The sequence below is a fragment of the Daucus carota genome, chromosome 5 (assembly GCF_001625215.2).
Source record: "Daucus carota subsp. sativus chromosome 5, DH1 v3.0, whole genome shotgun sequence".
NCBI classification, from domain to species: Eukaryota; Viridiplantae; Streptophyta; class Magnoliopsida; order Apiales; family Apiaceae; genus Daucus; species Daucus carota.
The window spans coordinates 1024843-1038423 of NC_030385.2; the positions used below are offsets into that span (position 1 = coordinate 1024843).

At 33.5% G+C, this 13581-nt stretch overlaps 2 long non-coding RNA genes and 1 other non-coding gene across 3 annotated transcripts; 1 reads left to right on the forward strand and 2 right to left on the reverse strand.

Moving 5' to 3' along the window:
• Positions 1-1438: 1438 nt before the first annotated feature.
• LOC108223896 (uncharacterized) lies at positions 1439-3680 on the forward strand. Its single transcript, XR_001807322.2, has 2 exons — positions 1439-2298; positions 2496-3680. It is a non-coding gene; the product is annotated as an uncharacterized LOC108223896 (long non-coding RNA).
• A 43-nt stretch (positions 3681-3723) lies between these two features.
• LOC108223895 (uncharacterized) lies at positions 3724-7473 on the reverse strand. The gene is made up of 2 exons (XR_010292228.1): positions 4571-7473; positions 3724-4177 (listed from the first exon to the last, which is right to left on the reverse strand). It is a non-coding gene; the product is annotated as an uncharacterized LOC108223895 (long non-coding RNA).
• Positions 7474-8263: 790 nt separating this feature from the next.
• Positions 8264-8411, reverse strand: LOC135146888 (small nucleolar RNA snoR135). The gene has a single exon (XR_010283982.1). It is a non-coding gene; the product is annotated as a small nucleolar RNA snoR135 (small nucleolar RNA).
• Positions 8412-13581: the final 5170 nt, after the last annotated feature.

A 13581-nucleotide genomic window follows, 5' to 3' on the forward strand; every position in this document is an offset into this window, starting at 1 on the left:
ATTTCATTCATCCCAACCAAACGGAGTGTATATCTTAATCAGGTTTCAAAGAGATGGATGTGCTCATGAAGATTTGAAACACGAAACCAGTGTCGAAAACGGATGTCACAGAGTAATCACTCTCTTTATTCATTTTTTATTTAAACGGTTTTTCTATGGTGTGCCCATGGGCACATGCTAAGCGCAGAAAATTTTGTACTTAGATCATTTTGATTGGTTCCTCCCTATTGATAATGGTGGACCCCCCTGCAAATACACCAACCACCCCAATCAAAATCTCCCAAATACAAAAATTTCCGTGCTTAGCATGTGCCCATGGGCACACACTAGACAAACCGTTATTTAAATAGCATTTATCGTTTATAACTAGAGGCGGCAATATTGGACCCGATCCGACAACCCGACACGAATTCGACCCGCAAAATACGAATTCGGGTTGGGGTTTTTCGGGTTCGGGTCGAATTCGGGTTGACCCAAAATCAACTCAGAAAAAAGGTTATTTTCGGGTTGAATTCGGGTTACCCGAAATTGACCCGAAAATACCCGAAAATTAATAGATAATATAAATATTATATATATAAATATTATTTTTATTATTTTTATAAAATTTATTACTTAAATTTAATATAAAATATTTAATTTAATAAAAATTAATTTATTTTGGATTAAAATAATATTTTTATTAATAAATATTAATTTTCGGGTCGGGTTCGGATTACCCGCGGGTAGTGCGGGTCGGGTATCCTGACCCATTAAAATTTCGGATCGGGTTCGAGTTGGATAAATTTTTTGACCCGCGACTGTCAACCCGACCCGAAACCCGAAATTGCCAGCCTATTTATAACCAAGTAATCTTGAATTGTTTTCATGAGTTTTTTCTCCTTATATTCGATCAATTATAAATTTAATACGTGATGTCGTGCTTTAATTGATATTAGCTAGTTTAGGTGCCTTTTAGTAAAAAACGATTAAGAAATTAATTAAATAGTCTTTAAAAGAACATGAATTGTAATTTTATGAGTTGTTGATTTGTCAGATTTCACATTTTGGGTGGCAATTATAGCAATGAGGACAAGAAAGTTCAATTTTCAAATAAACCAAATTGATTTCATGATACTTTTTTTGATTTGATGAACCCGTGTTTTAAATTGATTGCCATGCTATATTTACTTTACAAAAAAAATATGATTCTTCATTTATTTGAGGTGTACCTTCACAATTTATATCTTAATTTAAAGCATATTTTAAATTAGTATCAAGAAGAAGAGCAAGTTCATTCTTCATTCTTTTTGAAATATTTGAAGAGAGTTTCATGTAGCCTACATTGATATCATATTTATTTTTACAAAATAAGATGTGTAGATAAAGCCATTTCATATTGTAATTGTCCGATTGATCTAGGGTGTGGATTATTAATGAAACATCTTCACAGGTCAAGGCATTTCGTTGTGGTGGATATTATGCGTGCATTAAAGAAGCCAAGGCCGAGCACGATTGGATAGCCCAAGTTGTGGGCTCATCCGAAAAGTATTAAAACAAATACTAATAGCGTGTGTCGGCATGCTCCTTATGCTTCGGCAATGATTGAACTGGATGGTTATCCTCTTACATTGGAAGGCTTTGGGTGAAGGCTCTTGTGATGTTATAATAAGGAATTCTGAATGTTATGACAATGTCACTAGTCTGAAAGATTTGGAATTTTTTTAACATCATTTTAAAAAGTTTTCAAATACAGACATGGCAATTTTGTTCCAATAGGTTTTAAGTCTGTATACGTACCTTGAGAAACTCAGAAGCATCAGGTAGCCGCTGGAGCTCATTCTAGTCGAAGCAGGCAAGTTGAAGCTGTACGTTTGATGAATGAGGAACTCAATGAGACTGCTTCAACAAGTTCAGGTGCTACAGACACTGATATTATTGACAAGGAAATGAAGAAAGAAGGTAGTTCAAAGTGGATGTCCAAAGGGAAAAGGAAGTTGAGAATTAACAGCAGAAGCAAAAGCAAGAGTTTGAAAAAACTATTGAGGATAAATCAAATGGTTGTTTGACAGTTCCCTCAATACTTTTGTCAAACTCCATGCTTCTGCTTCTGCTGCTAATTCTCAACTTCCTTTTTCCTTTAGACATCCACTTTGAACAACCTACTTTCCATCTCCTTGTCAATATCAGTGTCTGTAGCACCTGAGCTTGTTGAAGCAGTCTCGTTGAGTTCCTCATTTATCAAACATTCAGCTTCAACTTGCCTGCTTCGACTTGAATGAGCTCCGGCGGGTACCTGAGGCTTCTGAGTTGCACAAGGTATGTACACAGACATAAAACCTATTGGAACAATATTGCCATGTCTGTATTTCAAAACTTTTTTGAATGATGTTCTATGCAATCTATTATCAGTAAGCAAAATTTGGAGTGGAACGCGCTTAGTACCAAAACATCGAAGTACTAAAATTTGGTTATCTTGATTTATTTATTTTTTTATACTAATACACCTATTACAGGTAAGCCTATTCTTGCAAATTCTCTCACATGGAAGAATGAAATCTTACCTTCTGCCAAGATTGTGTTGAATATGAAACTGGGGACCCCCTCCCTCACAAAATACCAGCTACAGTATAGTGTATGAAGCTCTTGTTTAATGTGCATGGTTTAGTACCTATAGTGAAAGGCTAGTTCGATGGCAAGAGCTGAATAATGTGCATGGTTCGGATAGCTGGACTCCAGGTATGACTGATTTCTCTGATTGTTTAGCGACGCTAAATTTGGTTGATTTAAGAAGTATTGGCTCAAGCTAAATTTTTGCTGAAGGCTTTGTAGTATCATTGTCCTGCAGCTGTTCAATTGGGGCTTCCTGAACTAAAATGTCTGAAAACTGCTTACCTTGAAGCTCTTAAAGCTGAAGAAATTTTCTTGAAACAAAAGTCTCTGGTTCAATGGTTGGACAGTGGAGATAAAAACAGTAGGTTCTTCTTCCAAGTTCCAAGCATGCTATGGTAAACGGAATCCTAAGAGAATTCTCTCTCGAAGATGATGCAGCTTTACCCTATTCACAGAAAAATCACCACTAGTTCTATAGCAGCTGAGTATTACACTCGTATCTTCTCAAATAGAATCACTGATTGCTCTAATCTCTTCCTCTGAAATTTGGGCAACTTTCTAAAACATGGGAAAGCACAAAAGTCCAGGCCTTGATGGCTTTACAGCAGAGTTATCTCTAGCAGCTTGGTCTATTATCAACGCGGATGTCATCAAGGGTATTTTGCATTTCTTTCAGAATAGCTCTTCCTAGGATGATCAACGCGACTGGAATGTTTTTAATCATAAAGCAACACAGTCCAACTTCCATGGCGCATTTCAGGCCTATCTCTTGTTGCAATACTTTATGGAAATGCATTTCTGGAATCATTGCCAATCCTTTTATTGAAGATTTTACCTTCATTGATCTCCCCGTGTCAAGCAGCTTTCTGCCTTTCTTCCCGGGACAATTAATGGGATATGCAGAGGATATCGCCACTTCAAGCAGCTGAGGCTTTGAGTTTAGCCAAAGAGAAGGTTAAACACAGGGTTTTCTAGCATGAGAAATTTCAAATTAGATAGTACTAATTCAGTTGTGACTGTTTCTTCAATTTTATGATGAATGTAGTACTACAATTTCTGAAATGATTAATCTAGTGTCTTTAATCTTCCGTCGTGAACAAGGACTACATATATAAATCTGAAGCCTTGAGGTATCTGAACAGAGATATATAGTATTAAATCAAATAATTTCATCTATGATACAACAGATTCCAGTAGCTCACATCTTATGATACATATGTTCAATCTTTCTAACCAGTATAATTGGTTCACTATAACGTTTCCTCGTCTCCTCTCCGCGGTTTAGATCATTTGTTCCTTAGAGAAACCTACAGGACCTTGATTGCTATTATGCTGATAACTTTTCCTTATATCTGTAAAGGAAGAAGAACCATATCCTCTCGAAATATTCTTGGATATAACAGGCTTCGGGAGAGTATGTAATTTAAAGTTGTTTAGTCCACCACCATAGCTCATGCTTGACTTCATCAGCTTCTTTCTGTTGTTGTAGGGGCTTCTTATCTTAGGAAGATCTTCTATGCTCTTTACTCTTGAAAGGTTGGTAAAAGATTGTGATTTCCCTTGATAGAACTTGGATAATCCTTTCCTGAAAATACACAACATAAATCCTTGTTAAAACTAAAAAAAATAAGCGGTAAGCGACCTAAAATTTGATCGGATAATATTTGACCGAGTACTCAGAAATTAAGACCGTGTAATATTTGACAGAGTATTCAGAAAAAAATTATTTGACTGAGTACTCAAAAAGAAATTAGAGAACAAAAAAATCAAATTTAACCGAGCATAGAGGAATTTGAAATTTGGACGAATACTTAAAAATCAGAGACCAGTCAAACCAGTTTCAACCGAATCTCATATTACTAACTAATTTTGATAGTACCGGAAAATTTGGACGAGTACTCGAAAATCAGAGACCAGCCAAACCAAATTCAACCGAATTCCATATTACTAACTAATTTTGCTAAAATTGTATACTTACTTGAGGGGTAACTGGGGAATAAGGTCTGTCAAATCAAACAAAGATCCACTAGAATTTCCAGAAGCTGAAGATGCATCATCTTCTGTATCCAAAGAAGTCAAAGAACCATCCAAAGCTGATGAATCCTCCCCAACAGAAGAAGAAGAAGAAGGGGAGGTTCTGCTACTATTAGCATCATATATCTCTCCCTCCATGATAACAAAACCCTGATCTCTCTCCTTAATCTCTCCAGATAACCACAGTTGCTGAGAGCATGCAAAATCTTGAAAACCCTGTCTGCTGCCTAAATTATTTTCCATTGGAAGCACCATGATGAATAAATAAATAAACAGAGGAAAAGATGAGCAAGTAATTAGAAAAGTAAACAGAGGTGTGAATTTTATATTCTTGGAAAGTTGTTTATATACTTGTAGTAGATGAGGAGATGAAGGAGTTGAGAAGATGCTTTGCATGCAGACACAGACAAGATGATTTGTGGCCACATGAAGTTTCCATGGATAAGTTGTATCCAGATGTGCATCCAACACAACTTTGTTGACTCCTGTAGTCTAACTTTTCTTCTGGTTGCTCAAATCTGTGCCATAACATATTCAATAATTTAAAGAGCATAATTCTGGTATAATTTCTTTTCTTTTTTTTTGTCGGGGCCGGCTAAGATGATCTCATTTCACATTAGTACAAATTTTAGCTAAAATTAATAAAAAACTACTGTATTAATTCTAATCTTGATTAAATAAACATCTATAATTAAGTTTCAAAAAAAAACATCTATAATTAAATTAACATCAATCTCGCCAATAAAATCATCTGAATCACCCATTTGGGATCATTTCTGGAAAAATAATATAGTATATAAGCTCTCTTTTCCAAATAACAAAAATTTGATCGGTCTTTTGTTCAGTTTTTTGAAAAAGTAGCGTCCGTCAACTCTCGTTAATCATATACGTTTAAGTGTTAAAAATAAGAGAATAATTTCAAGATATTGACTCAAATTTTCTAATATTTACAAATTATTGGCTAAAATTTTCTCATATCAACAAGATATTGGTCAATTATAAAAAAAATTCTATAAGAATTTGAAAACTTTAATAATCATCCCGCAATTTAGCATTTAATTTTTAATACTTAACGGCCACCGCTTTCTTTAAAAATGGAAGGAAAACTAGTGAAATTATTGTTATTTTGTAAAAATCTAAAATTTTTAATCTAGTCCAATAATTCTGAGATAAGATCGGTTGGACCGAATTTTCCAAGCAAGAGAGTGTTATCCGAGTAGAAACGGTGCTTTTGACTTGGCGATTATCACATGCATAAAAATACTTGGAAGAGGAAAAAAGAGGATAAGCTCGAGAATGAAATCGATTGGAGAGCATTTAACAATATCCATTAGCTAGTCATCTTCTCAGCCCAGACAACACGTTTCTCTCTTTTTCATTAGAATGAGTTATCGTGTTAAATTTTCGTACCACAAAATCTCAAGATAATCTTATGTGAAAGATTCGGACATTGACTAGGAGACATCGAGGCCCGATTATTCCTTATTACCAACAATAATTCTCAACTAACTTTGCTACCTTATCACCATTCTTGGTGGCTTTTTATTAATTTAATTATTAAAAGCATCAACTGGAGTAATTATAAAATTTCATGATTAGCCAGAAATTTAAACATGTTAGAATGCGTCTTTCTAGTTCACTGTTATCAGCAGATAGAGCAAAAAAATTTGATTCGGTTTGGGTTTTCGATAAAATCAGAATCATCGATTTTAATAATCGAAAATCTCAACCATAACTAAACGGTCAGTTTCGGTTTTAAAATCTCAGTTCGGTTTCTATCCGTTCATTTTCAATTTGAAAATCGCAAAAAGAAAAAAAAGTTGCCACTATAATTGTAAGTTGTAGTTGCTATTTAGCTAGTAATTCAGTTTGACTAGATTAAAAAGAGTGTATTCGCTGTTTCAGCTATTGGTATTTCAGCTTAGAGATAGTCTGGTGTGTGTAGTCTCAAGTTTATCCTGGAATACTATCAAATTTATATCATCAGTTAAATGTTTACGAGGAATAAGTTCGGACAACATCTCAAAACTCGAATAGAAATCAAACTTATTTAAGCCTATATATATATATTAAAAATATTATTTAATTACCTATAATATATGAGATATAAATTTTGTATATATGTGTGTAAATATATAATAATTGATATTATTTATTTAGTTTAATAATCAGTTCGGCTTCGGTTTTAACTTAATATCAGAATCACAACCATTGCAATCAGTTGGATTTCGAATATTCAATTTCGGTTCGGATTCAATATTATGTGGTTTGGTTTGTGTCGATTTTTATTGATTTTGATTTTAGTTTGATTTTTTGCTCAGCCGCAATTATTAGGATAGCAAATGATAAGAACGCAAATATACTTCGGGTTAATATTCTATTTTATTATTTGACTCTGTCAAAATTTGTAACTGAACAACCAAATGAAAAAAAATCAATTAAATAATTAAATACATAAACATTCTCGATTATGAGAATAAGTTTAAATTAACTTTCAACGCTATTAAGTTATGTTTGAATTTTAAGATGGAGGCTTTAATGTTTGTTGAATGTCTCTCACTAAGGGTGTGCACGGGTCGGTTCGGCTCGGTTTCTACCTAAAACTATTACCGAACCGTGTATTTCGGTTCGGTTCGGTTTTTAGGTAGAAACCGTAACCGAACTGTTTCAAACGATTTTTTTCGGTTCGGTTAACCGTGGGTCGGTTTCTGTTTTTTCACGGTTTTCATATGATTAGAAACTACTCTACAAATTTAATACTTTTATAAATTTTAGAAAAATATTTATATACTTATTATATCTATTTCTCTTACTAAAATATATAATTAATATATTGTAGCACATATATATATATATAATATGTTATATATAATAATAATAATATATAATAAATGTTATATTTTTATTATATATTATATAAACGGTTCGATTTTTCGGTTCGGTTTTAGGGGTAAAACCGTAACCGTTACCAAACCATTATATCGGTTCGGTTCGGTTACAGTTTTTTTTTCAGTTTTTGTCGGTTACGGTTTTTTTCGATTTGGTATTTTGGTTTTTCGGCTCGGTTTCGATTTTTCGGTTTTTTTTGCCTACCCCTGCATGTTGTATCAAACATCTTATGCGCATCTCAAATCACCCCATATTTCACATACATATCCTACCCCGAGTTCTTTATAAACATATCCCAAGCAAATCCAGTTGGCACAACCATTCCTTTGGGAAAGTTGCAGCAAAAAAACTACTAGAGTTGGAGATAATATTGCAAATTAAATGTGTTGGCAAATTTATATGCTTATGCAGATAGATGAAAAACAACCCATAGGTTGGATTGAAACTTCTGATCAGACTCATGTATTTGTACCCGGAAACAAATTCACAAACAGTTCACACCTATTAAATTGCATACTGAACCTTGTTTATCTAAATTGTCCATCTGTAACATCCTTCCTCTCAAAAGAGTCAAGAATCGGATAAATGATTATCGAACTTATTCTCACATTCTGCGTGCTATCTACAAACATAACATATTCTTTATTTTTAAGATGCACACTTAATGAAATTTTAGCGACAACGAGAACTTATATATAACAAGCTCGCATTGCAATCGAATAAATAAAAAAGAAGAAAAAAGAGAAACTCATATGGGGAAAATGATTGTTGTTGAATCAACGAGATGAATGAAACACAACTGCCCACCTTCCCCTGAAATTTGTTATAGCATGGGAAATCTTTCGAGCTTGGCGCATTTTATTTTAGCACCAGCCGATACACACTATCCCTGCAGATTCAATCTCGAAAATAAAATCAATAATTACATATATCGTATAGCAGAGAAAATAATTGAGGAAGCAGCGCTTGTAGTTGTAGGCAGATGTTCTTGTTCTACGTTTATATAGACGGCCGCGTTGATGGATTAGGGTTTCGATTGGGCTTTTCATCCGGAGATGAAGTTTTCGTGGATTCAGTTATTGGGCTGGCCGGGCTATGTAATATTTTACACACTACTACTGTGTCCTGAAGTATTAACTTACTTTAACTAAAAATTTAGTTTGATTTACCATGATTTCACCTATAATTATTATTATATACATGCTATGTAACTAAATGACTATGAAAACATATTTCATTAAAATGTATATTCATTCTATCATAAAATATAGCTAGGGGTTTACACTTTCGACATGTCTATAGCTGGTATCCGGTATGTAGATAGCTGGGTGCCGCTCTTCCGATCTCAGTTTATGCGATTAGGGTTTTCGAACAATGGTCTAGTAATAATTTTTATGTGATTTCACCTATAATTATTATACATGCTATGTAACTAAAAGACTATGAAAACATATTTCATTAAAATGTATATTTATTCTATCATAAAATATAACTAGGCGCATGTCTATAGCTGGTATGCGGCATGTAGATAGCTGGGGTGCCGCTCCTCCGATCTCAATTTATGCAATTAGGGTTTTCGAACAATGGTCTAGTAATAGTTTTTATGTGATAAGGTCAATTGTGATCTTGCTGCTCTCTAAAATGTTGATGCAATTTGGATCGCTTTTGATTTTATTTTTAGCTCTAAGAATTTTTAAATTATATATGTTAAACGATCAAAAAACAAAACAGCTAATTGTGTTTAGTATGTTATTTGTTTTTCAACCTGGTTGTATCGGCAATTGGGAGGTTTGTCTTGGCTGTATTTTATTTTGGTTAATGAAAGTGCTATCTTTTCTGACAAAAAAAATAAAAAATCTTATTTCTAATATGTGCCTCGTAATCAAGTCAATAGCAACATTTGCATTTTGATTTGTTCTTCTCGATATATTTAGTCCGAAGATCTATGCATCTGTATAAGATTTTCATTTAAATTTATTTTGATTGGTATTTTTTCTAAAGATTTCTGAAAAGATATGTTTTCCATTTTTTTATAAGTTCTTATAATATATGAGTATTCTAAGTATATGATAAAATTTATTATTGTTGTAATATTTAAATTTGAATTATATTATGTAGACTCTAGTTATTAATATATGTATTATATAATTATCAGTATACCTATATTTATAAAATACTTCACTTCTACAAATCTACGTAGAATATACAATAAGAAAAAATACAAAAAATACATAATAGGAATTTTAACTTGATTGAATATCAAAACGGATATATATATATATATATATATATATATATATATATATAATACAAGAATTTTTATTTTTGATAACATATATATTATACTTTATAAGAAATATTTTTTTTTGTAAATTAAGTGTGAATTTATATTTATTTCAGACGGATCTTCAATTATTTACAAAAATTTATTTGTTGATGAATTTAAACAATTATCCCAATCTATTTATCCAATGAGATTATTCGCTCAACTTATTTCTATGATATATCGAAAATTAAACTATCTTTTTAGATAATAAAGTGATAATACATATCAAACAAACAAGTATATATTGGAAATTATTTTAAAATTATATATATACATAGGCTCATGATCAAATAGAAACCAATTTTAAAATAAAAACTAGAAACCAATATAAGTTAGTGATATTCTCAGTACAATTTAGTGATATTATCTTTAGGATTTAGTGATCTGTGTTGCAGGAATTAGTGAAAATTTAATCTCCCGATATGTTCCAGCTTATAATCTCCAGATCTGTTCACGTTTTCGATTCAGATGGTGGTGATAGTGGTGGAGATGGTGGAGGTGAAGGTGTAGATGGAGGGAAGATGATTGTACCAGAGGTTTGGGCAGCTTGAAGTAGGGGGTTGGAGCGTTGCCGGAATAGTGGCGGCTCCACGTTTGAAGTTGAGTCGAGGTGGAGAAAAAGAAGTATGAACCGGGCTGAAGGAGGTTGAAACAACGATTAAAAAGGGGCTGGTGAAGATGGAGGTGGAGGTTGTGTTGTTAGAGAAATAATGGAGGTGGAGGTGGAGATGGAGGTGGTGGTTATGGAGGAGGCGGGCGGCATAGAGGTGGTAGTGGTTATGAAGGAGTCGACGACGAAGGTGATGGCAGTAGAGGTGGGGTTGGTGAAGAATCAAAAGATGGAGGTGGGTTTGGTGAAGATGGAGGTGGAGATGGGGTTGTTTAAAAATTTAGTGGTATTTGCTTTAGGATTTAGTGATATTTCAGTTTGGTTTTTAGTTTCTAGGATAAGGAGGTTTCTATTGGAGTAAAACTCTATATACATATACATATATATATATTATTGAATTTTATGAGTGTGTGATGATCATATCGCTTGTAACAAAATGAAAAAATGACTATAAAATTATATACATATACTTAAAACATTTATATTATATAGATGTGTTTGTAGCTTTTGTACAACAACTTTTAATTATATTTTTTTAAAAACTTAAATTTTGAATTATATGTCTGTTTAAGTGATTTATATATAATACAAATTTAAATTTACATGCATATAATTGATTGATTGTATTTTACACACACACACACAGTTTTGGTGATCCTTATACAACACATTCTTTGTTTCTATTTAAGTATTATATAATTTCTATATGTACGTCAATACATATAGTATATCTTTATGCTCAAATATGTATTTTTGAAAAAAATTATATTTTGCATTATATAACCGTTGAATTTAAGCATATCAGTTCAAATCTTTGAACGACTATATTTCATATCTATGCAAAACTTTTATGATTCTATGTGCAACATAATCATAAATTATGTTTTAATATTTTGAATTTTGAATTATATAACCGTTGACAACAACATGACTTCTATTGAAAATATATAAAAACTAACACATAATTATAACGGCTATAATATAACGGATATAAAATTATACGCATAGTATAACGGCTATAAATTGAACATCTATATAAGCACCAAAACGTACCCATCATAAAACCCCACACATAAGTCTTCTTTCTCAAATATTTTCTAGTTAATTCATCAATTCAGACAGGAAATTGTGGGTGCTCTAGAATGGAGGTGATCTTTAAATTTATTTTAGTTTGTGTCTGTATTTCATTCTTGTAAATATTTTTTTCCTTACTTATTGTTAATGATGATATCGTTATTATCGCAGGGCTATTCGGAAATTGTTCCTTTTGTTCAAGAATCAGAATCTTTAATGTATTTTCCAGATAAAGTGATCAGAAAAGATAACGGTATGCTTCTTATAAAGCCCGACAAAGATTATTACAAGATCTCTGACAATTGGAAAAATTGTTGTATGGGTGTGTTTCATAATGAAGCTCCTGTGAATTTCAATGCTATTAAGAATGCTTTACTTCAGAATTATCATCATATCGGCCTTCTTGATGTGTTTTCTCATCCATTAGGCTTTCTAGTCCTCAAATTTAATTCCCAGCGGGCGGTGTTTAATGTAATTGATTGTAGTCCTTTGTCTATCAATGGGGGAAAAATATATGTACACAAATGGTGGGAACGTTATCAAACTAACTATCCTCTTGCCAAAGAGAAAGTTTGGATTGAAATTTCAAACATTCCTTTCTCCTATTGGTCTGTTGAAGGCTTATGCCTTATTACGAGTGCAATTGGCAAACCGATTTGTTTCGATGAGCAAACATTTATGAATGCTACCAAGAAGTCTCCCTCTGGCAAGGCTCTTATTTATGTGGAAGTTATGATGGGAGCTGCTCGTCCATCTGTTATCATGACTTCGCTTCCGGGTCTTTCAGATAAAAATATGGCCATGGTTAATGTGGCTTACATGCAAACTTCGAAAAATTGTTTGATGTGTCTTTCAGTTGACCATACAACCAATAGATGTGAGAATGTACGGGAGTTAGTTCCTTTCAATCCGAATCGAAAAGGGAGTTTGGAAATTGTTGCAAATTTTCGGTCTGATTCAAAGGAAGACTCAACAACGGGTGATATAAAAAAACCAAAATCACTCGAGAAAGATGAGGAACTTGCGGTAAAATCTATGTCGTTGATTCATACTACTCTTGGTGTTGGGCATGATAATCGTGTGCACGATTCTGTCTTCCAGGGTAATAATAATACTGATTGTAATGGTTTAGCTATCACATCACATACGGAACAAGTTCAACCCAATGAGACATACTCAGAGTGTCATAACACAGAGCGGGTTGTTGATGAAGCTCCACCTCAGGAAACTGTTGTTGAACAACTAACACCAAGAGGTAAAAAACGAGGCAGAGGAAGGCCGCGCAAAAAGCCCTTGAAGCAACTGGAAGAAAGTTACGTGCAAACTTTGTCTATCTCCCATGGTGGAGATGTTGTTGCTGTCCAAGAATCAATTGACGCGCCAAAAATGGCACTTAATAGTGTAAAACACAAAAGGGGAAGGCCACCTAAAAATCAAGGCACAAATATTTCTAATCCCCAAGGATTAGTTGCTGCTTCACAAGTGATGGATAAAAGTGAAAAACGAGGCAGGGGACGGCCGCGCAAGAAGCCCTTGGAGCATGTAGGAGGAAGTTATGTGCAAAACTTATCTATTTCCCACGATCGGGATGTTGATGCTGCTCAAGGGTCGATTGATGCATCACAAGTGAAAGTTAAAAGTGTAAATCACGTTAGGGGGAGGTCACGAAAAAATCAAGACGATAATATTTCTACTCCCCAAAGATCAGTTGATGCTTCACAAGTGGCACTAAAGAGTGCAAAACGAGGCAGGGGAAGGCCACCAAAGAGTGCAAAACGAGGTAGGGGAAGGCCACCAAAAAATCTGGGCACGGATATTAATTCTCCGCAGAGATTAACTGAAACTCCACAAATGATACTCAGGAGTGCAAAGAAGGCATGAAATGGCAAAAAAAAAACCGTAATTGACGTATGTAATGAAAACAAACAAGGAGCAAATCTTTAGCTTATTTTCAAATAAACTTGTAGTATGATGTACCAGTTGGATGAAGTAATTGCTAAGTTCTAGTAGTGGTTTTAGATCTAGTTTATTTTGATCTTGGATGTTTAGTTTCATT